Source organism: Strix aluco, chromosome 9 (assembly GCF_031877795.1).
Source record: "Strix aluco isolate bStrAlu1 chromosome 9, bStrAlu1.hap1, whole genome shotgun sequence".
Taxonomy (NCBI): domain Eukaryota; kingdom Metazoa; phylum Chordata; class Aves; order Strigiformes; family Strigidae; genus Strix; species Strix aluco.
This window is the reverse complement of record NC_133939.1, coordinates 23,298,007-23,323,000: the sequence shown is the minus strand read 5'-3', so window position 1 is coordinate 23,323,000 and position 24,994 is coordinate 23,298,007. Positions and strand designations below refer to the sequence as shown.

Sequence of the window (24,994 nt, the reverse complement as noted above, 5' to 3'; positions counted from 1 at the left end):
GCAACACTTGAAGTTGGAGTGAAAAAAGTGCCAGAAGATATGCAATGGGGGATGATCACCCAGTCGCCTCGGAGAGCCAGAAGATCACCATGCTTCATACTGCTTTCTGTGGGAATGGCAGAGATCCCTAGCTGGGGGTTATGTGACAACAATGAAGGTATGAATATGTATAAGACTATTGTTTACTGTGAGCTGTGGTGACAGTATAATTTCCTTCATATAATTTCAAATTTCCTCTAGTGAGCATTTGTTCAGAATGAAGAATGTGGAATCTGGTCTCTGGACATTTTTTGCCTTTGATTATCGGAGAGTTTTTAGGCTTGGTGTACTGCGGGGCCAGACACCCACAGAGATTTCCTCCTCCATGTAAAATTTCCAATTTAATCTCTCACGCTTACAGTCACTTGTTACAACTCTACAGAAGTGCACCTTTATGTTCTTAAGTGTAGCTGCTCTGTGCCAACAGCAACAAGCTCAGGGCAGATATCCTTAATGCCTTGTCCAAGCCAATACAAGTTATTCTTCAGGAATTCAGCCTCCTAAGGATTGTGTAGCTAATGCAACATAGCATCTTGGTTTTCTCATTTATTTTGTTTTACTTCATATGCTGTATTGCTTTCACCTCTCAAATATTGATTAAGTCAAGTCAAAGCCTTGTACTAATCAGTGTAGCACAGTTTGCATTGTTATACACATGTACCCATTATAACTATTTTTTGTAAAGTAGTTTGTGAGCTATCTGTTTCCAGAATTAGACAAGGTCTGCATGTTTTAGCTGAGATCAGCTCTTATGTGTTCAGTATCACCTAGGCTCTGCTTAAAAGTAATTTTCTATGCGTTAGAAAATGTAGTTTGGTCCTTCCCCACTCCCAGTGATGGTTAATTAAAGCAATTCATGTGAAGTAAATCAACTTCCATGAGTGATTAAACAAAGGGAAAGATCAGATATGTACATAGTATCTACCTTGGATATAAGCCTGAACTATGAGAGAAAAAAGTGGAAATAAATGAAATTAAGCATCTTTGGGAGTACTGTTTACCCCCACCAAAAAAGTAGCAGCCTGGGAGAAGCTAGACACTGTTGTAGCACTGAGAGCTAAATTCTTCGGTCACTTGCACCATATGAAACTCCTAAAATGAACAAAGCTTGCAGAGAGCTTATATGGAGAGAGAGCACAGACCTGCTCTCTGAACGGTGGCAACCAGTGGAGCGAATTCTGCCTACCTACTTCCTGGCAGCTGTCAAGTGTGAATTTCTAATCTTTGCATAAAGCCAGAGATATAGTCAAATGACTTTGTATTACTGTCATTTGTATTCTGCCTCCGGACACCTTCATTCCTCTTGCTTTGAGTAATATTTTTTCAACCTTGTCTTCTCATTAAAATTTCCTCTTCATTATAGCACATTTCAATATAATTTCCTCCTGAACTGAGGAGGGTACAGCCCAACTAATAAGAATTGCATGATCTGCATTATTATGCACACATAACCCATTATAATTGAATCTTATTCCACTTTAATTGCATGTGTTTACAAACACTGTGTTCACTGCAACAGGTTATGTATTTTAGTTGATTGTGCCATTAATGATTGAAAAGTCAGTGCCATTTTGTGTTAAACCCATTTTTGGCTTGCATAACAAGTGACATAACATAGAACTCTTCTGGAGAGTCACAAGAGACATTTCTAACTTTCTCTTGTTTATTTTTAAATGTTCAGTTCTCCCTAAACTGCAACCATACATCTTTAGAAATGCAACACTTTGTATCATTCAAACCATCTTCAGCCTTCCAGAGTGTGGCAGGATGTTAGTCAAATACTCGTTCTTGGTTGAATTTGGAAGCCAAATTTATTTTAGCAACAGAGACCTTGTTCTCAGAACTTTACAACACTCACCATCACCCAGGCAAGCCCAGTGCTTTTGCATTTTCAGAAGAGAGCTTTGCACCCAGAGCTCCCCCTTTTGTGGTCATGCTTAAATGCCCCCACCAACTGCTTAGCAGTTTTGTTTCTGGGCAATGTGATAAGATCAGGAGATGCAAAATTATTTAGGAAATGGACCTCCTGAGACTTCAGATACTGAAGAGAATTGGAAGATTTGGCAGCACACTGTGCTGTTTTGGTGCAAGGTCAGTTAGATAAGGTCAGTCAGGATGTTAAATCTAGCCACTGCCTAGTTTGTCATCTGGTTTTATAACAGGAGCAGGGGAGCCTGATAGACGAGAGTTTCAAGAAGAAAAAAATATTAAAAACAAGCCGGTATTTTCACCAAGATTTATAGAAAATATACTTCTTTTTATGTGCCTTTTCTCAGATGCATTTACCCTCTATAGCATTAACAGAGATAGATGTGCTATATTTGGGCTCTATTCAGCTTTTTCTTCACATATGTTTATCCTCCTGTTCTTTAAGCATCTATGCAGGGCATATTCTCACCCTAAAAGCTGTCCTTCAGACATGAGTAACACTTTGCTGAAGATGCTGACAGGACCGCCAATTGCAAGCATCTTGCAGTCCTCAAAACTAGCAATGCTTTTTGCCACCACTGCATCACAAATCCAGTGGCTTTCCCTTGAGCGTCCCCTGTTACAGGAAGTTGGTAATTGGGAGCTGACTTCATGGCCCCAAACATGTATATTGGCTTGTTAAATTTAATCATCATTGAATAAAAGACTGTTATGCTAGTGAAGGAGAAAGAAAGGGTTTATCCTAAGTGGAAGAGAGGTTTTGGCAGAAATCAAAATGCAGGTGATGTGCTCAGCATCTTCAGGATGAGATTGTTTATGTCTTTGACAATAAATAATACATCACGAGCATTGACAAATAGAGCTTCACAAAACCCTTGTGAAGTAAATCAGCAGTTGTTATCCAGGACAGAGGAAGAGATGGGGCATAAAAAGGTTAAGCAACTTGACCAAGAGGGTAAAGCAAGCCTGTGGCAAAGCGCAGCTCCTGTGATGCCCAGATCTGTGCTTGTAACCACAAGTCCTTTCCCTCACAATTTTCTTTTGGCTGTTACCAACCGCAAAGGAATGGCCACTGATAATGCATTTGGATACTAAGTTGTCAGGAGGATGTGAAGTCAGGAGATAAATTAATGATTTTTATGTTCTGTGATGGATTTACAGAGAATCTCAGGGGCTTTAATTTGGACAGTCTGGGTTCTGACATGCATTTTTGGTTTCATCTATTGGATTTTTGGTAACTATAATGCTCTCCAGTGGGACTGGGGATCTGAAGTGTTTTGTGGTGGAATTAAGCAATATAGTGTGATTCTGTGTTTGTAACAGGAAGGTTTTGTTTTGTGCTTATAGGGATTTGGGCAGGAATTGTACTCTTGTTATTAATTGTTGTGCACTATGACTCATAGTAAATTTACTGCATTGTCCAAACTATTTTCTAGGCATCATGAAATGTTTAGAGGTTTCATATATCTTGAAGTATGAGATTTTATCCACCTCTACACAGTTGTGTAAGTACAGATGGCTGTAAGATTATATATCCATAGGTATGCTGATAATGCAGAGGTGATCTTGCAGGCATTTATGGTTACTATGATTTCTGGCAGTTTGCTGTGATTTGAGAATGCTTTGGGCTGAATCGGGTTAATTCACACAGTCTAGATTCAGTAAAACCAGGATCTTTCCGCTCTAACTGCCTTGCCTCTTCTTCCTTCCTTGCACAACATCCTGCCTGCATGGCTGGTCATGTCCAGACCTCTAGTCCTACAGCTGGCTCAATGCAAGCTGGCCATGGTTGTAGCAGGCGGTTCTGTTGAGGCTTGCGCTCATGTCGAGAATTTTTTTGCTTCTAGGGTAGAGAATGCCAGCACACCCCTCTTTTGCAAAGTTATTCCAAGCGTGTAGTCAGGACCTAGTGCTGATCAAATGCTTTGCTATCCTCTGATGAGAAGTGTGACAGAAGTGAAAAGCATCACTATTATTGCTGTCCTTTGAAATGTAGTCCCTAGGGGAGCTGACATTTGAAGGATTCACTGCATGTGGTGAGGCCTGCTGTCAGCCTGGGGAGCCAGGATTCATGAACAGTGGCTCACAGACACTTTGTGCTGTGCATTGAGGAGGTAAAGCTTTTGTTTGTGGAGAACAGCTCTGCAGAGCTCTGGAAGGAGCAATTCCTGTAGCTACAGGAGAAGAGTTGGTACAAGGTCAGAGCTTTTAGAAAGGGCAAAGAGAAAACAATCCATGCATGCATGCGCCTGCATGTATTTGCATGAATGTGCATATGCAAGTAGGTTTGTGGATATAATTAACTCCTAGATTCCTGGGTGCATTTGGAGAACAAATTATAAAGTTGCAGAACACATTCCTATCTTTCTGTGAACGCAACTGCATTAACCTTAAAACATGAAAGAGGAGGGATTTAAAGCACTGCAATAAGGCTGTATTGAGGATGAATCCCTTGCAAAATCCTTGTGCTAAATCAAACTCATTTTAGTTAAATAAGCTCATAAACTCCTCCATCACACAAACTATTACTTTTACACTCTCAGTACTGAAAAATGGCCAAATGTATTATCATTGTTTTTAACCTGGCAAAGAGAGTTGCTCCTGGCCTGAGATGCTGTCTGCCAAGCTTCAGGACTGAAGCAGATTTTTATGCTTGAAGCTTTGTACACACAAGCCTCTGGGAAAAAAAATAAAAATAAAGAAGGGTTTATCCCTGACAAGTTGGCACAATCTTAACTAGTGTTGATCAGCTGGAGAATGTGGAAAGCACATCAGACTTAGAGTCAGTGAGGTAAAGAGGAAATTCTGTACTTACCAGAGTCTTGCCATAAAAGGAACAAACTAAAGGGACTGATAAACAGGCAGAGCACTTCAAAGATGGGACAGTTTGCAGAGAGCAAAGCATGTTGATAACACCATTAGAAACCAGCTAACAAAGTGATTAACGAAGTGGAATTGCCTTTTGGTTCTTGGGACCAACGGTCAATTGCATCCCAACAGGATCACCGAGATCTGAGTGCAGAAGTCAAGCCACCATAGAAAATCCGTACTCATAGCCTGTGCCTTCTCACTGCCCTCCCAAACACCTCTCCTTCCAGCAAACACATCATCTGAACTTCCCAGATAGGCTGCTTTACTGGGATTTTAGCCGGGAAGGTGGGTGGAGGAGGGAAAAAAGGAAGAGAAGTGGGGGAATAGGCTTGGTGGCATGCAGAGCTTAAAGAAAATGTTTAGGAGTACATCAAGTGGGAACTGGACATGAGGACAGCTTGGCTCCCAGCCCCAGGAATTCCCTGAAGTCCTGGGAATGCCTGCAATGCAAACCCCATGGCCAGGGTAGGAGGTCATATCTCAGCACAAATGTTTCCTGTCCCTGCTGTGTAGGGTGCTCCTAGTTGTGGAGTGGCTTCATGCTTTAAGCTAATACTCAGGAGCAAATGGAGGGGCTTTCAAGCACCAGAAATACCCAATGATTAACTCAACAGTGGCTAAAATAAAAGAAGCGTCATGCATGGAAGAATATTTGGCATATTTCCAGGTCTTAGCAAATACAAAACCCCATCAGTCTAAAGGAGCATTAGGAGTTTATGATGTGGAAATAACTGGCTGGTGTGTGACGCATTTCCAGCTTGAGCCATCTATTAGAAGAAAATGTTTTAGACATTCTGGGGCTGGACTCAACCTCACTGCTGCAGGCCAAATGCCATGAACATGACGGGAGTGTTTCAGAAACAGAATAGCCTACCATGTGCAAGAGGGAAGAGATCAGGAAACATTAGGCGTAATTACTTCTCAGCTATTTAGTACTCAGATGAGGTGATGGGGAAAAGTCTTCTGTAATAGCTGAGTTCGGGCAGCTTATGTCTGCCATGCTGTCATCTTTGCTTGCTTTCTCTCATTCTGAGGCATCTACCGGATGGACGGAAACCTTTTACAATTTGACCATTTGACTTGCAGCAAGCTCTCAGAGTAAAAGGGAATCTGCCGAAACAGCAAAAGTGAGTGAACTGTTTTCAGTGCATCTATTTTAGCAGCAACAGAAAAAGGCAGCTCAGTCATGTCCAGCACTCAAGGTCAGCATGACCTTGGGTTTGAGTAGCAGCACTCTATCCACTCCAATGGAGTTGGGTGATTCTGGAGAGTCAGGGATATCAGAGCACTCCATGGACACTGCCTGGTTTTACAATACCTTCAGCAATAGAAAAAAATATTTGCTTTACAAGTAAGCAAACCGAAACACAAGGAAGTAAAGTTTTGCCCAAGAAGTCAACAGCACGTTCGGCAACCAGAGACTACTACTGCCAGTCCCTCTTTTTAGCTGCATTCTCCTTGGGAGTAAGCTGGGGAGAAAGCATCCACATTCACACATGTTGCTGAGTGACGATGGCAATGAATCCTTCATTGACAGAGTAGTTCCAAATGGTATTCACAAGATCCGTAATAATTTCCTTAATGAGCAATTTTTGAAGACTGTTTCCTTTCTCTAGAGAAGTTCATCATTGGAAGAAAATCTCAGGTAGTATCAGGAGGGCTGGTGTCTTCCTTTCATAACCCTGAGGGTGCAGGAGCTGCCCCAAGGTTTCTGCACTTGGCATGGTGGTAGCAGACCCAACAGTGCACCTCTAACTCCAAGAGCTGCTGGCATTCATATAGAGAGTACAAGAAAGCGTGAGCCAAAACAGTCATACTGAAAAATGGGCCTGTATCTTTTTTTTCTTTCTTCCTTTTAAATATTCATTTTCTGTCCTCTGGGTCTTTTTAATTCTTCTGTCTGCTGTTTTTGTCAAAGACAAGATTTGTCCTCTTTATTTGACACAGTCTTTTCAATTCCTCTGAAAAAAAAAGGAAGCTGTAAACATATCAGTGCCAGTTAGAGGCACAGGACTACAGTAAAGATCTCTCTGCTGGAGAAGCTCTAGTAGGTGTCACACAGCACCAAAAGGAAGGGAAGTCTTGTCCAAGTTCTTTACCTCTAGGAAACTGTGTCTGCAATGATTACAGATCTAGGCTTATTTTCCCATCTCTAACTCTGTGACACTAAGAAGCTTCCCAAAAGCAAATGTTCATTCTTCTCTCCTGAAGTACCAGGAGATACATATAGAATCTGGACACTCACTTACACACTTGTATTTTCATTTCAGACAATACCACCTGGATACGATAGAGTACACCCTTCATGGCCTGGATTTTTTAAAAGAAAAGGTACAGATACTTGCAGGAATGGAGAGTCCCTTTGCTTCCTGACTTGATTATGACAGTAAATTTATGGACTTTGCAAGTACCTTCATGCCCAGAAGGCAGGATCAGTTGCAAGATGAGTTGAGGAGATGCTTGCTCAGATAAAAACAACTCCTTGACTATCTTCCTTGCTGCTTCAGTCACTCCTAAGAAAATGTGTCAAGAGCTACTTTCATGGGTAACATGCCATCTCAGCCATACTGTTCCTCAGCTGGCCTTTCTTACATGAGCTAAGGAGACATCTACTTTACGCCAGTAGAAGGAGAACGTTTCACCATGCTCTGGAAGAATTGTATCATTCAGCTCTAATCCCACTAACTGCTGAGAAGCATCACTGTGGCACAGAGCTATGGCATTTTCCAGCAGACATGGGCAAGCCTGGTCAAAGTGCCAAGCCAACCTCAAGACACGTAGTGCATCAGCATAGCCCTGACCTACCGCTCGCATCCCCACGCCTTGACGGTGCGATTGGTAGGAGGCCAGAACTGGGCTAACCACAGCTGTGGAGGTTTCGATGCCATCAGACTAGGGGTACAACGATCTACTAACTCTCAGCAGGAGACTGTGACTGCAAATCCTGAGCCCGCTGGCCTGTGAGCAGTACTGCAGCAGCGTGCGTGCTTCGCTTGTGGATGCCACGGCTCTCTGAAGGGACACTGCTTGGTTCAGTGCTGCTCCCCAGATGAAGGTGGCAGGAGCAGCGGCAGCTGGAGGTCACTTAGCAAGAGAGACTGAGGAGGGAAAAGGGGAAAAGAACTGCCAATGCTGAGCTGATGCCTGCATTCTCCTCCTTCTGCTGCTTCCTGGGAGTTGAGGATCAGACCAGTTCTATTTTCAGGATTTAGATAAAAGTTTCAGTCACAGGTCATGAATCTTTCAGTTGCAAGAAAGCTTGACTCTTTTTTCTGAAGGGCAGAAACAAGAGAGCAGCCGCTCTGCTGTGCCTGCCAAGCTCAGTGTTGCCTGGCTGGAATGCCCAGCTCAGAGCAAGCTGATTCTTTCATCCAGAGGCCATAAAGATGCTGACACCCACGAACATGCACACCAGGGATATTCACGCATGGACTCACAGAGCTGGCCTTCAGTAGATATTTTCTATGCTCCTGACTGGTGCAAAGTCTCTTCTCCAAGCCCTCTTCAGTCACTGCCTTGCAGGGGGTAGGATTTCACAGAATCACTGCGAAACTAAAGATCTCCTGACAGGAGTGGAAAAAAATAGAGGGCTGGGAGGGGGTTCTGCGTCACTGAGCCCAATCCTCTGCAGTAGGCCACCATTTCATAAGATCCCTTTCATCCAGCAGTGAGCCTGTATCTTAAAACTAGTTTGTTTTTACCTCCACCTCTTTGTCAAGAGGACTAATATAGTGCCTCATTCTTCTGATGGCTGGAAACCTTCTCAGAATTTCCAGCCTAAGTTTATCCATGACCCATTTATACCTATTTGTTCTTGTGCCAATGCTGTTCTTGAGTTGAAATAGCTCTTCTCACTCTCCAGTGCTAACCCTCCTTCCCCCTGCATTTACAGACAGCAGTCACATCTCTCAAAGCCAAATAAAGGCTGCAGTTGCTGCATTTCTCTGCAGCTGTTCCTATTTTAACAGACCTTTTCTGAGATTGTGTGCCAGGACTACCTGGTGCTCCAGGTAGGATCTCATCAGGCCCTGGATTAGTGATGTTCACACTGGAAGTCTGATGCATCATAGGTTCACAAATTCCTTCTCCAGGGTCCCTCAGGGCACCCCAGAACAGCTAACTTCACTTTCTTCTCCTCTATCATTTCTAAAAGATAAGCCCCATTTCACAGAAATAATTCATGGCATGATTCTCTCAGCATCCAGCCTTGCCCTTTGTACAGTTACAGCCCTCTTCATACTTTCATCTCTCTTGCTGCAGCCTTCAAGACTATCCCATTTTTTTAATACAGTTTTCAGGACCTCCACTATTGTGCTAATCCACCCTAATTTCATCTCAGCCACAAATGTTAAAGCATCTCCTTTTGTGCCAGGAACATTAGAATTATAAATGCAATCAACCTTCCCCACCAACCCTAAAGGGACTCCAGGGGCAGCCACTGCACCCCAAACTTTCCCAAATACATTATATACTCTCCCTAGCTCTCTAGACATTTCCTACACAATTCCACTTATCCTTGTTTTCTCCAGTTTGACTAATCTTTTCACTATGTCAGATACCTTGTAGAAGTCCAGAGAGATTAGATTCTACTGCACTGCTTTTGTCAAGAAAATCAATTATCTTATCAAATAAAATAATCAAATTCATCTGACACAATACACCTTTAGTAAAGCTGTGCTGCATTCTTTCCTTCAAAAAGAAGTCCTTTTTCTTCATAAAGCTATGTATAACGTTGAGGTCAGACAGACTAGCTTTTAGTCACATTGATCATATTTTTCTCTTAAAATACACTAAGCAAGTAGTACACAAAGGGGTAACAGGAACAGTGCCCCATCTGGAGACAGATTCCCCACATATTGGCTCCAGCAAAGCCACAGCAGAGTGACACCTAACCTCTATTACCTGCTTTTCTACTTTGTTTTCTGTTTGGAGTTTTTTACATTCTTTACTTCAGAAGTGGTTTGAACTCAGGCTTTTACAGTGTCAAAGTACAGAATCAGGGGTTTAGAAATCAAACAGATCAAGTTCTAGAAAAATATGTAAGACCTGTGTTTCCACATGACCAGTGGAAACAAAATGCTGTATCTTTTCCCATGGCAATTAGAGAATCTGGTCCCTAAAACAGGCCAGAGAATTGCAAAGTGCATAGAATCAGGTAATCAGAAATTAAAATAAAATTGAGACTATTACATGTGTTTTGCTTGGGTTTGATCCAGAGGCTTCTGGATGGTGCAGCTAACAGGCTATTAGATGTTCACAGCCTTCTGGCTGGGGATCTCATTCCTAAGCATCTCTATATTATTCAATCACTCATGGAAAAGGAACAGGATTTGGGGACCTGGTAGGCTCCTGTGTGCTAAATTTATGTTAGCAAGTTATTCATATTAACATCTTTTCTCTCTCGTGTTGTCCCTCCTCACTTCACCCTACCCACCAAGGAACTCCGTTCTCATTGCTCAGGGCAGCTTTTTCACTTTTCCCCCTCAAACCTTTGGTGCCCCACCTTATTTTGGTGATGTTGCTATCCCTTAGGATGGCCAGATGTGATTGTATCCTGCCAGATAATAAACAGCACCCACTTTTCATGGATCTAGTCCGTGAGTAAGCCCTAGAGAGATCATTAGCCCACGAGAGATGCAGTTTATGTGAGGGAGAAAGATGGGGGCAGAGGAGGGTGGAAGGCCATGAGCTGGAGGGGTTTCAGTCCCAGAAATGCCATGCCTTGCGCAGGTCACATCGCATCTTTATGCTTTGTTTTTGCTTTCTCATGGCTGACTGTCCATTGCAATGATACACTCTTGAGCCTGCTCCGCTACTCCGCCTTTGTTCAGCACAGCCCTTGGCCAGGGCTCTGCATCTCATCCTCCCTCCTCATTTTTAGTGTCCATGCCAAGACTGTTTCAAAAGCTACTGAGACAGACCTCCAAGCCATACTGTACAGGACTGCAATATGGCATTTTACTAACTGTTTATACTACATACAAACAATAAAGTTGACAAGTTAATGAAAATTAAGAAAAATGAGGGCATTTCACTTGAGCTATTCTAGGACCATCTCAAACAGCCTTGCATGGACAATTAATCGATTCCTATTATAAAAAATAAAATGAATGGTCAGTGACTGGAATTAGAAGAGAAAGTAATGAAACTGAAACATGATTATTATCAAAGGCAGAGTCTAATAGGATACCAGAGTCCAGCTGAAAGTTCAGACAAATTTGAACTTAGTGGCAAAGAAAACCCCACTTAATTTTCTCTGTTTCACAAAACAGTTTTATGAACTTAGTAAGGAAATTTTAGCAAATCTGATTATGCAGGGAAAAAAGCTCTTGTCATAATTAATCCAATTCAGAAATCAGATGCCAGCAAAGGGGGAAATTTCCTTCTCATTTATATTCCTGTCAACCCACTGAAATCAGAAGGGCTTCAGGAAAGTTTAAGACTTCCTTTGTAAAACTATATTGCTTGACAGTAACTGGGCTCATACTTACATTTAGGTGGTTCTCACATCATACTCAAACATTATTGAGTGTTATTATTAAACAGACAAAAGATTTCTGGAGCAAAATCCAACTTCAGGATTTACATTTTTTAGAATAAAATGCATTTGTACATCTAGAGTCAGGAATTACAGCAGACAGTAGTAATTATACAGTAGAGAATATATCAAACCAAATACATAAACACAGAATCTTGATCCTCTATTTCATTTAAAATGGCTATATTAAAAATTAATGGCATGAAAATTCTCCACAATATCTCAGATATTTCAAAGAATGTTCTAGTAGCTAAAATATTGAGAGGCTACTGAAATAAAACACATTAATAACTTTGGGCAGACAGCGTCTTTTTGTTCAGTGGTTGTACAGCTCTTGACACAATGGAGCAGTCCCTGAAAGGGAACCCAGAAAGGACTGAGCCATCCAAAATAATTAACACACGTGATTGATTTATTTGCAAAAGAGAGGAAAAAAGAAGCAGATCTTCAGCTTTTGGACTCAGACCTGTATTCCTCATTGCAGTGTGTGGGAGAGGCATCACTTGCTACCAGTCTAGTAACACTGGGTTCCTAATTGGCTCCAGATCAACGATCCTCCATACTACCCCGTGTTTGGCAAGGCCAAATTCTGCCCATTTCCACCAGCACAGGTAGAGTAACTCTATCGACTGCTGGGGAGTTGCTCTGTATTTATGCAAGTGATGCTGAGAGCTGAGAGCTGAATTGGGACTCCATTTCTTTAACCCTCTGAAAGGTATAATTCAGATTTCCCCTCTCTTGAAATCCTATCTTGACAAATACACTGAAGTATCTCATCACTGACCTCATATATGAACGCAGCCCCTGCCTTGGCTTCCCCCTGACTTTTCTTATAGAGGGGTGGCAGTGGCAATGCCACCACAGGTGCTGCCGGCTGCCCACCCTGGCATCAGCACACACCTGCTGCCCACGAGGGCCCAACTCTGCCGCCCACTGACAGGCAAGTGACTGTTTTTTGGAACTGCTTTTCACACAGATATTTTAAACCCTGCAGGCTGTATGCAAGGCAGATGCCCATCACTGCTGCAGGGTGTCGAGGCTCTCGCGTCCCGCAGTCTGGGGGTGGTTTCAGCGCGTTCTTCCCTGGGAGAGGCTATGCCAGCCTCAGGTGGGAAGCAAAGCCCCATCACAGGATGCTTCATGCTCCAGGGCCATCCCCAACATCCTCTCAGTCCTCCTCCTCAGCTACACTGTACAATGCCCCACACACACCCACAGGGAGAGAGCAAACCATGCTTCAATACCAGGTAGCACCTTTCACGCCTGACAGATGCCCCGCTGAGCTCTTCACAGTTTAAGAGACTTTCCGGCTCGCATGGGCTTCCTGACCCTTCTGTACCAGCCAGCAATTAAGCCTGATCAGAGTAGAAGTTTTGCATGGCACCAAAAGGGACAGACACTTTGCTTGTTTGGTGGACTTGCTCCTGTTATCATTAGTGAGACGTCTGAGGGCCTGTTATTCTTCTGCAGTTATCTACCCCCACTCTGCAGACAGTGCAGTGTGTCTGGAGAGCCAGGCAGGCGCTCCGAGGAGTCGCCTTTCCTTTGCTGAAGGATTACATTAGAGCTTGCTTGAGGCTGAGCGTGGTTTAAACCTGCCAGCCTGGCAGGGGTTAATGAGCCAGCTGAGCACACCAGCAAGGAGGGTGAAGCAAGCTGGAGCCAGTGGGCAGCAGAGACAAACAAGGGAGAGAGTTGGTTTAGTCCTCTGTGCAAAAATAATAGCAACTCTGCGGGGTTAAAAAAAAAAAAAAAAAGGTAAATAGACATGCTGTGTGAGATAAACAGGACCCTGGGGATATTTGTTCCTGCACTTCCAGATCTGTTATGCTTCCCCCAAAGGGTATTGCATTTACAGGGACTGGTGGTTTTTACTAGTTTACTGCACCAAAAGGTATTTGAAATATAAGCATGAAAACTAAGTAAAGAAAATAACATCCTTCTTGCAGTGGCTATGGGTGGGAGGGGAGTGGATGAGAGAAGTGAGACAAGGGTTAGAGATGTGGAGTGTGTGCTTGTGTGTGTGTGTGCACGTGTGTATGTGAGGCACATCAGGGTGCTTTTATCTTTAAGCACAGGCAGCTGAGGCCAAAATGCATCCCCAGAGCCTGATCCTGCAATGTCCAAGCTGGTCACACTGGAGCTGAGGCATTAGCTGCAGAAATAGACTTTCTGGGACTGTTTTTTCAGATTTGTTTTATTCATTCACCATTAAAACATAGCTGGTTTCTGTGGTCTAAAGCTCCAGCTGGGAGCCTCTGCAGTAGAAGGGTAAGATTTGTGTACAGTGGGACAAATCTTCGCACAGTGCTTTCTGCTAAGGATATGGCCCCTCATCCCGGTAGGGATGAACTCCACAGCTTGCAGTGCATCTTCTGTGCCTCTCTTACAGCCCACAATTTAGAGTCAAGGTTATTTCTAAGAGTCCCAAAATAGAGCAAGTACAGAGACAAAAATTTAGAGAATCTACTTAAAACTCAGAGCAGAGATAAGGTCAGATTAAAGGTGTATTTATGGACAAGTTGTTCCTTTTTCTTTTTTTCTGTTTTTAAAATTGCCTGAAGTGGAGAAATAATGAAACATTACTTCAATAGGCATAATGAGTATAAAATAATTTCAAACAGATGTAAACAAATAGTGTTAGGTAATTAAAACCAGAGATAACTCACTGGCTAAATTCCTCTAGAGTCCTCTTCACTTCAGCCTTTGATGATACATTAATATTTTTGCATATTCAGAATTAAAAAATGTATCAGAGAGGATGGAAAAAAGATATTTCTTTTATCAATGAAAAAATGTGTGTTTATGCCAGAGGAGTATCCCTGTAGCCTGTGTTAAAGGCAAGCTTTATCATTCTGTTTTCCTCTTGTAAAGCATGTGCTTGGTTTTCAAATGCGTTCCCCCCCCCCAAGTCATTTATCCACAAGCACGTCCTGTGTTCTCAGCTGCTGCGATGATGGGGAAGAGGTGGCAGCTTTGTACAGTGGCTGTAACTTTTCCACGGGGGGGATATAACTTTGTACGAGACCTGTATATCTTTGAGGATGTATGTTTAAGACCAAATGTTGCCCTCAGTGGTATAAATCCCAAACAACTCTACTTCAGTAAATACAGTCAAATCCCTCTGGTCACTCCAGATTTACACAGGAAAACCAAGAAAAGATTTTGAACCTGGGTGAATTTTTTATATTCACAACCATAAATCCTCCACTGATAGCTTTGGCAGTAGCCACGCACCCTGCAGCAGTGTGCCCCAGTGCCCCTCTGAGCACCTGCTACAGACTGTAGGTCAATAAAATTAAAAAGTGGCATCTTGTGAGGGGTTTCTCCTCACCCTGCCAGCACATTTTCTCCAAACAGGCTGGGCTTCAAACTCAGCCCAGGCAATGTCCTTCCTGCTCTCTGGCTGCTGTGAAGCTGCCACCAAAATCCTTCTTCATCCTCCAAGCAGGGCTGCACCATCCGCAGCATCCCATATAAGCGTCCATGGTGGTCACGGACACAAGAGCCAGGGGACATCAAAACATGGCTGGGGGAAAAAGGAAGAAAAATTCTTTCCTGCCACCCCATTCCCAGGCCCAGCACAACCCCGAACCATCCCGGAGGATGCAAACCCCCAGCTCCATGCACAGTCCCACTAACGTACAGTGTGTCCTGGCATTAGCCTGGAGGCAGCCGCTGCCTCCGGAGCTGGCGGGGAGGTGAGGGCCTGTTGCGGGCCTGTGTGTTGTTCTGCCCATCCTGCCCGGGTGTGCCTCTGCACACCTCTGCAGCTGAAAGGCAGCTGCTGATGCTCATGCCAGAGCAAGTATCGTGAGATGTCTTGTTTGTCCTCAGTTTAAGAAAACTGAGAGAGGCCTATGGGGTCAGTGAAGTTGTGACAGCTCTGCTGAGACCTTGATAGCTCTGACATCTTGGACACATACAAAACCCAGCCTTTCCTTCTGGGTGCCCTTTAGTTCAAAAAAGAAGAAAAGTAAAATGGCTGTGAGATGACTGCGAGGACACTGTAAAGGAGGTTGTGCCTTCAGGAGCAGACGTATGTGACCAGCAACATACAGCATAACACACACTGCACATACAGAGGCTACTTAGGCAGTTTTAGGCTCTTGCTATTCTGAATTTAAAGTTTATCAGCAAGACAGTAACAATATAAGCTTGACAAGACTGAACTTCAGTCATCTTGTTTCAGTTCTTAGGCAAAGCTCACATAGCACTTTATAAAGCCAGAGGATTGTTCTTACAAATGGGGAAACTGAGGCACAGTGCTACAAAATGGCCTCTCCACAGTACAGATCCTGACTCCCAGGCTATTTACCTGTCTGGCTCTGTTATTGCTTCATTGAAAACTCCCCTCACGTCGTGGCAAAGTCCCCTTCTCTCCCACTTTGCATGCTCTCTCCACAACTTGATCTTTCACCCCTGGAGTGCAGTGCTTAGCGTACAGCCCCAGATCATCAAAGAAACCCAAACAGGCATTTCACTGGTGCAAAAGTCCTTTCAAAAAGAGAGAGAACAGAAATAGAAGCATGAGCTTCATCAGAGAAGTGACTATTCCACCAAAGCAAAGCAGCAGCTGAGTAAAGAATAAAAGGAAGAACAGATTAAAGCAGATACTTGAATCCTGAAGAAAGGAGAGCTCTGCATAGCAAATGATTTGCAGGGGGGTGGAAAAAAGGCGAGGAAAGAATTATCTAGCAATATCTTGCTAAAGTTGCTGGAGAAGTAATATTAACATAGGAACAGGAAAGTGTGGATAGAAAAAAGCCATCGAGAGTTGGTGGAGAAACAGCTAGGCACTGTATGTAAAATCAGAGCATCTAAGTTGCCAATTTGATTTTTCTGTGAAAGGTGAATAGCACAATATATTATCTGTCACAAAGGAAGGAAATCACAGCAGCATTGATTGGAGCAGTGCTTCAGGAAATTATTGAACAAGCAAGAAACAACCTCTGATCACAGCATTCCAGGAGAGGAGTAAATTTGGAGAATTGCACAGAGAGCTTAGACCAACATGGGCTACAAATGTTTGAACAGTAATCCATTGCTTAACAAATGGGAAAGCAGCAGGCAGCAATTGCTGCTCAGCAGAACTGTTCAGAGCAGGAAACCATCTCTGCCCAATAGTTGCACACAAAATCAGGCTTTGAAAGCATTGGTACTGAGGCCCAAACTGAGGAGAGTAAAATCACTGAAGCATGAAATCCTGTTGGAATTACTCAACACTCATGATGGAGACCGGCCCCAGCAACTGGGTGTGCATCCTCAGATACATATTTTACTAGCCTTTAAGCAGTAAACATTCACTGGGCCCAGAAAGCAGCATTGTGTAAGCAGCATGTTTTGTTGGATTCTGTTTTGTTGCTGTTCAAACTTACAATCAATCTTCAGTGATTTACTGAGGAGGATTGGGCACACCAGAAATCATTTAATTTCATCATCTCTGCCAAAAGAATTCAATAGTTTACACTACCCATCATTGTGAAAGATGCTCTTTGAGTCTGGATTTCCCCTCCAGGTAATCATAAAAGGGTGCCTGACCTGTATCTGGGCAGAAAACATACCGAGATCAGTGGAATGGCCCCGTTTGCACCAGCAGAAGCAGTCTAAAGAGGGAAAAAGGTTTATTCTGATGTGTTTTCTGATGACTGTCTTAGGTATGTCCCATCTCTACTGTTCCTCAGTACCACTGAGGACTAGACATTGTTGCAACATGTGTAAGCTTTGATGTTTCTAAAAATTAGCAGTGCTTTATGATATATTTGCCGTAGGTAACATCCCAACTGGCAAGTATTAATTAACTGGCACATCTAGAAGTGCAGGAAAACAGCAAGCTCTTGGAGATGGAAAGGAAAGTGAAGGAAGGGTTAACCAGTCTTTATTTTTGCCAGCAAGTATATGTACTCTGTTCCCCATCCGCCCCCATAAAGTATGAAATGTAGCAGATGTTTTGAGAACAGCTAGCCTGATCTATCAGCCTCTATATAAATGAAGGTTGAGTTAGTGAAGAAGAAGGCAGAATAATGTTTACAAGAGAAGAGCAAGAAGATTTCCGACACCTGGGCAACTTAATGATGGCAGATGGCAAAAGCTGAAGGCAAAGAGAAGGAGCAATGCGCACCAGCAGCTGTTGAACAAATGGGGAGTGGAAAGGCCTCTGCTGAAACTGCGCAGGGAGAATTAATACCGGCAGTTCTGTAAGAAAGATAGTGTGAATATGCAAAGAGGAGCCTGTGTTTTAACTCCTCAGACAACTATCATCAAAAGTACCCAATGGGTTGTCAACCAAGGAGATTTTCACAGCAAGAAGCCATCTATTTGCATCAAATACTGTCAGCCTGCAAAGCAGCAACTTCTGGGTCATTTAACAACACTCCAGATGTAGTTATTTTCTCCTAGGCAAGTGGCTCAAAAAAGAGCTATGCAAGAAAAAGACAGAGTTGGCGTATAAAGGACGACAATCAAGCAGCATGTGGAAGTGATTAGCTAGTCGGTGCAATATAACTCAGTTAAATGAACAGATTTCCAGGACACTTGGGTGTCCTGTGATTCTCAGCATGAGAGAAACTGCAAGACTATGACCAAACACAGGGTTACATTTCCCATCAGTAAACAAGTGATTTCTGACTTTATGCTAAAGATAGTCACCCAGGACAGCCTTGCTGAGTGTTTTCCTGTGGCAGCATGTCAGCTATCACACTCTGAAGTTGTAGAAGACACAGGTGCTGCCTGTTTTACCTCAGGAAAAAGAAGGGAGACCAATCAGAGCTGTAAATGTAGGGACTGATGTCAACCAGCTTTCTTGATAATTCTTACATTTAAGACAGAGGTGGGATTAATGCACGTAGCCAAGATCACCATTAGGAATTTATCTTCCCCCACGCTGGATTCACCCTTTCTAGGGAATAGCTGCCATTTGCAAAACTCAGTTCTGAGTTCCAGCTCCACAAAGCCCAAGAGTATCTAGATGTGTGTGACAGAATTTGGCCACTTTTGAAGGATCCTTCTCCTTATTAAGACTAATTTTCATTTACACTGTAATTATACATACTTAATACAACCCATTACCTGCCATACACATCATAGAATCACAGAATCATTCAGGTTGGAAAAGACCCTTGGGATCATCGAGTCCAACCATCAGCCCTACTCTACAAAGTTCTCCCCTACACCATATCCCCCAGCATCTCATCCAAACGACCCTTAAACACATCCAGGGATGGTGACTCCACCACCTCCCTGGGCAGCCTATTCCACTGTCTGACCACTCTTTCTGTGAAAAATTTTTTCCTAATGTCCAGTCCAAACCTCCCCTGTTGGAGTTTAAAGCCGTTCCCCCTTGTTCTGTTGCTAATCACCTGTGAGAAGAGACCAGCACCAACCTCTCTACAACGTCCTTTCAGGTAGTTGTAGAGAGTGATGAGGTCTCCCCTCAGCCTTCTCCTCCTCACACTAAACAGTCCCAGCTCCTTCAATCGCTCCTCATAGGATTTATTCTCCAGGCCCTTCACCAGCTTCGTTGCCCTCTTCTGCACTCGCTCCAGCACCTCAAGATCTCTCTCGTATTGAGGTGCCCAAAACTGGACACAATACTCAAGGTGTGGCCTCACAAGTGCAGAGTACATGGGGGACTATCACCTCCCTACTTCTGTGGTATATCTGTAGCTTTGCCAGGCTAACTCTGCAGTGACCACTGATGCTCTACAGAGAGACCCAACATGGAAGAACCATTGACTGATCATTCCTGCAATTCCTTTAACACCTGATTCACACCAAGTATCTATGGATTAGTGAGATTCCCTGCTGCTGTTTGAAAAAGACTCAGCAAGTGGGTAGAAAGAATGCCGTCTGATAGGTACCCAATTTCAAAAGACATTCATACTGTTCCGAGAGAATTTATCCCCACAGGGGAAGAAAAGGTTATTGTATGTGTAACCTGCAGCTTTAATTATATTGTGTACTTCCCTGTGCAATTAGAAATGTGTATTTGTAACAGATAGTTACACTTTCTAGTTATGTATCTATCAAATTCTCATTATAATTAGGATGACTCATAATGAAATTATGCATTAGTTGCTCCATTCATTATATTGTTTGACTTACAGTCAGCATGCAAACTACAAATCTTCTGAATTCTTCCTCTCGTTCATCCTCCTAGGCCATTTCCTAAGCAAATACTGATCAGAAACAGAGATGTTTTAAATTGTTGCTACTCCTTTGCAAGCAGTGGGTCTTCTCAGAGGGTCTACTGCTGCAGAGCTGAGCATCAATCTCAGCTCCTGTGGAGGTCAATAGGATTTTGCTGATGGAGGGCAACATGTGAGCCCTCTGTTTGCCAGGGCAATCCTACTTTGCAACATTAATACAGTCCAGGAAGACAGAAAATTGCCATACATGATCAGATCAGTGCTCCATTACCCTCTATATCATGTTTCCAGCAAGGAGCAGATTGGTGCATCAGAAAAATGCAACAACAGTAGAGCCATGGCAAGGGTAGAGAGTACGCATGAGTCCCATCACTGTTGGCAGCTGATGTTGCTGCTCAGTGATTAGAAAAAGCCTAAGGAAAGGGAGAGTATCTCAGAATATCTCCCTAAAACTGAACCATTTTGAACTAATCAGCCCCTGTATCTTTCTGATCATTCTCCATTGGCCTACACCTTACACCATGAACAGTTTATTCCCCTTTCAATTACCACCCAATGTAAATACATCTCCTTGTCCATTTGATTACACCACTCTAACAGGTAGTTATCACATCTGGACCACCAAGTTTGAGTGACTTTAACCTACTGCAAAGGATTGAAGCCTTTGAGATCACTATGGCAGGAAGGTCCAAAGGTAATTTATTCAATGCACAAGGGAGGAGTGAGTGGGGATAATCATCCATTTTTTATGGACCACCTTGTATTCAGCATACATAACTGGTGAACTGTGGACATGGGTGGCAATGATCACCTGCTTTAACCTGGCATTGAACACTGTTGTGTCCAGTTGAGTATTGAAATATCTCAAAAGATCATCAACAAAGTCAGCACCCCTAGACCTGTGTATCTCCAATGGGAATCTCTCTAATGTCTCTTGAACTGCTGTGTCATCCTACTTACAAATCAACTGCACAGTGAGCCCCTTAGTGAGACAGAAGTCTATTGCTCAGGACAAGGAGAACTTTTCTCCCCTTTATTTTTCTGCCTTAAGGTGAATATAGCGTTTATGACAAATGCTAGATAAATGGCAGCGAAAAAATTCTTTAAATTATTCACAAAGCAGGTATTGTTCTGGCAGTTGTGCTAGCAGATGGAAAGTAGTGGTCCACCCTGAGATTCATGCCTACAAAATGCAAAGTCCCCTTTGCTCCCATCAATTCTGGGAATAGCTTAAGGTGCTACTAACATCCCACTGTAAACCAAGAAACAAAACTGGAGCCCTGAGACCTCCCCTCCAACACACTGTGTAAGGTGCAGGGGGTGAAAAGGGGAAGGGAGGATGTCCAAGAGTGACAGCAAGTACAGTCATGGGGAAGCACAGAGTGCAAAGGCACCCTGTCAGGAGCAACGTTGATTTGGGAGCAAATATCGTGCTTGTGGTAGCCCCAGATGCCCCATCACCATCTATGGCTTGCTTGCACCAGCAACAAGCATGCTTTGACTCAGTAGTTTCCCTGAAGGCCAGTTCAGAGGGAGGAGAGACCTGTAGCCCACGCTGAACACACACACGCTGACATGCTGTTTGGTAAAGCCCTTGGCATTGTGGGCGTCTGGTGTGGCACAAAGTGATGTGGGGAAAAAAGAGGGTTTTAAGGTGGCCACTTTCCCCCAGGAACAAGGCAGAATTTACCAGCTGGTTCAGCACAGACCAGCAGACACCTCTCCCGCAAGGATGACTTTCAAATAGTCTGTAACAGTCACCAGCACAAAGGACCAACACAAATACCAACCAGAGCTTCTCAAAGGAGAAGGCTCACACCTTAACCAGCCCTCAGGTCCCAGTCATTCAAAAACCTAATGCATATTTGCCATTAGTGCTCCCTTAACCCCTTTGTTCCCATGGTGTGAAGCAGCCACAGCTGGATTTTCACTGTGATCTGATTTCCTCCTTAATCTCTCTAAATGCCATTCATTTCTCAGATGTCTCCGTGCATGGTATTTTCATTTTAAGCCACGGGCTGTGAACTGGGTGGTACCAAAAAGTCAGGCAGGTGCTGAACAAGCAGCAGAAGTGCTAACTCCCCCCTTCTCTCTCCCAGCCTGCCTTGGCACTAGGTTGCCTCTCCAGTCCTTCAACCCATGTGCCACTGCTGCTGGCAGAGACACATCCGTGCTGGTGGCTTTTACATTTGTCCACTAGGGACCACACTGAGATCAGCAACACTGAACTGACAGCAGATGTTAACAAGCTTTGATCCATCTTGACCTGGGTTGATTATTAACTGACAACCAAGAAGAAAAAGGCTCCAAGATCTCAGCAGAGCACTAACATCTCTGACCTGGGATCTGGAGTTATGCACGGTTGTACTGAAAACAGCTGTCTCCAGTAGCATCCTCTCACCCCTTCTCTTCCCCACATGACAGGCACTGCGAATGCCGTGCATCGCTCACATTTCTTCTGATTATCTTTATCTCAGGTTCTGTACACTTGCAAATTCAGATTGCAAGACTCTGCTACCTGTAAACTGTATTTTGCTTTTTGGGAAGTGTAACGTACATCCATGACTCTGTAAATAGAAACCACGGTACGGTCCATATGTCCCACTCATTCAACTTCGTGCCACATCTGCCTTAGAGAGTTTTATGAACTTTCAGCTTCCAATCACTACTTCCACTAACTCCTGCGACAGCCTCAGCTTGCGGTGGGGGCGGATGCTGTCGCGTTCATCTGGCCGTTCACATCAGCTGTGAGAGCTACAGCACCTTCCATTCCCGGGAGTGATTTTCTCCTTAGTTTCAAAACAATGTGTGAAACCCTGCTCTGCAGAAACAGTAGCCTCAGTAAGTTTAAGGATGACTGAAGCTATTTCCTCTCCCGGGGAGGTTTAAAAGCTACGGAGGGATGAATGGGGTTAGACCTATCGCTGCATTTCTAGCAGCCATCCTATTACAGCACTGAATAAAAGCAGGAATGGCATGTCTAGCCTAGCTTAATAAACCCTACTGAGTGCATGCCTTAAAAGCACTACGAAACAGCCTTAAGTCAGCTTGAGATAACTAATTTCAAGCATGGCTGTCTAGTGTGCCTGTCATTCCTATTGTCCTTCCAAACTATTTCAGACATTTTGAGCAGGGAGTACTAAGCTATGAGTTAGCAGGGGTTGTGACATTAATGGTCCAAAAAGGTTTAAGCACCAGGAGAGAACGATGACAGCGCTTAAGAACTGGTGGCAGTTCGGAGGATTCCGCTGGATCTCTGTTTATTAATAATTAGGCTTCTCCTCGGAGGAAGATGTGACAACTATCGGAGGTAGGATTTGCATGGGAAACAAAGGGAGCTGTAGCTGTTCGGTGCCCATTGTTTGTGCTTTGCTCCCTGGCTTTCAGAGCACAGCCAGGTGCAGCCGGCAGTGGTGAGCCGGCGGTGGGGAGGGGGTGATGGGACAGGGGGGGAGAGCCAAGGGTGGAAATACTGTTGATAGTGCTACGTTTTATGGCAGAAATGCCTCGAGGACAGACTGGCTCAAATCTCGCTGCCTGCTGAGTGTGCATTCCACGTTGCTCTTCCCACGGAGTAAAATACATAGAGGTCATGCAGAAAACACTTTACTCCTTTTCTACGGAGCCAGCTGGGCTGTTTCTGAGACAGGAGAAGGGAGAGGGGAAGCTGCCCTGAAATAAAAGGGGAAGAGGAAAGCTATGGAGCCTGTAAGAAGAGGGAGACATGCTATTAATATGTAAAATGTGTCTAGAGTGCCACCGATGACATTTGAAAAGGGGAAAACAGAGCCAGGGTGGGGGGCGGGGGGGACTTTCCGGGTGAGGGACTCCTTAGGTTATAACCTATTGCAAAAAAAAGCATGATGTGTCCATCCATTTTGCATAATCAAAGCTTCCTCTGCACTGTTGGCATTGTTTTGCTGGACGAGAATTGTAGTTTCAGACAGAAAAAGGTACAATTTCCTCCTGTGCCACTGCCAGCCCCCTGCCACCCTCCCTCCCTCTGAGAAACAACAGTGTGGGGAAGGATATAAACGGTGTTTAGCTGGATGCTGAAAGGGTCAGGAGAGAGGACTGAGTGGGGAATGAACACTCAGTAGTATAGCAGGAGAGCTTCCCCTTGAAAAAGCTTGTTTCTTCCCAGCCAGAAGTCCAAGAGGTGATATGCAAAGTTAGAAGCCTCATGTACTTTTTTATGATGCTCCTGTTTAGCATTACTAGACAAGAAAATGTCTGAACATCAAACAGTCAGATCTGCATGGCAAAACAGGGCAGTGATGTTTGCATGGGGTCCTGGTCAGTGCTGGGCTGCAAGTTTGCATTTTTGTCATTGCATATGACCCTCACCAAGATAAGTAGTGGGAACTTAATGAATGAAAATCTTATGTCCATGCATATGCAGAATCCTTATCATTTGGTGTGTTTGATCTGAGTGTGATGTTCCCTGTGTTGATGAATTGTTGTGACTTGTGCATTAAAGTTTCAATTCCAAACAACACAGAGACTTCAGAGTGAGCGGTATTTAGTAACAATAAAATGTTCTGCTTGCAGAAATGCTTCTCACAGGAGCTATTAAAAATGCACTTAAAGAATCTGAGAGTCATAGCTTGCAGTAAGAGGTATGGTATCACTTGCTGTGCTAGATTTTAAAATTAAGGTTATGATGGCATTTTAAATCTACTTTAATATAGGTGTCATTAAGCATACTTTACTGTTGTCAAAAGCTGACAACTTAGAGAATTCTGTTAGACTGATTGTTTTCATTAAATCTTCATTAGAAAAAGAATTCCTATATAGTAGGGACTTATGAAGTAATTTGAATTTACTCATCCTAATGAATGTTCCCTTTAAGGAGAATTTAAGTGTATTATACTACATTGTAAATAGGTCACGATATAATTCATTTAATAACAAAACACTGATGGCAATTTAGCAACAGAAGTGCTAAATGCATTTAGTCAAAGTAAACACGGATTGTGCCAAGGAGAAGCAATATCGGATCAGGAATGGTAAGGGTTCCTTTTAAGATATGTAACATAAATATTCTGCATTTGATCCAAGCAACAACTTTTCAGTCAACTGAATTACTTTACATTGCAAATTGGGGAAAAAGTAGTTTTGACCTGTGTCACTACTCAGTACATAATGATAACAGTGAAAACTTTCTTCCCAAGAATTTTTTTCTAGTGGTTTGCAGCATGGATCAAAGAGATCTCATGCAGAGATGTTAAATCTGTGTCAGAAATGAGCAATCCATGTGGAAATCAAGTACCTGCTTTTTCTTCTCCATCTCAGTTTTGTCCAGAGGCCTAGAGAATTTTACTTTGTTTTACTTCAGTGCTTTTCTGAGGGAAGGGGCTGAAGGGGTAAAACCACAAGAGGGTGGGAGACTGCGTCCAACCTGTACCCAGCTACAGATTTCTCAGGGACTTGGGCAAGTCCCCATCCTCTTTGCAAAATGAGCAGGGTA

At 43.4% G+C, this 24,994-nt stretch overlaps 1 protein-coding gene across 4 annotated transcripts in view; it reads left to right on the top strand.

Moving 5' to 3' along the window:
- LOC141927400 (calcium-activated potassium channel subunit beta-2) overlaps window positions 1-24,994 on the top strand; it is a 155,333-nt gene that overhangs the window by 27,909 nt on the left and 102,430 nt on the right. The window contains exon 1 of one of the 4 annotated variants that reach the window (XM_074834591.1): window positions 22,404-22,834. The exons of the other annotated variants lie outside the window; for them this stretch is intronic. The gene's annotated coding sequence lies outside the window, so the exon portion shown is untranslated. Of the gene's footprint in view, window positions 1-22,403; window positions 22,835-24,994 lie in introns of those variants that run through there. 4 annotated transcript variants of the gene reach the window in all.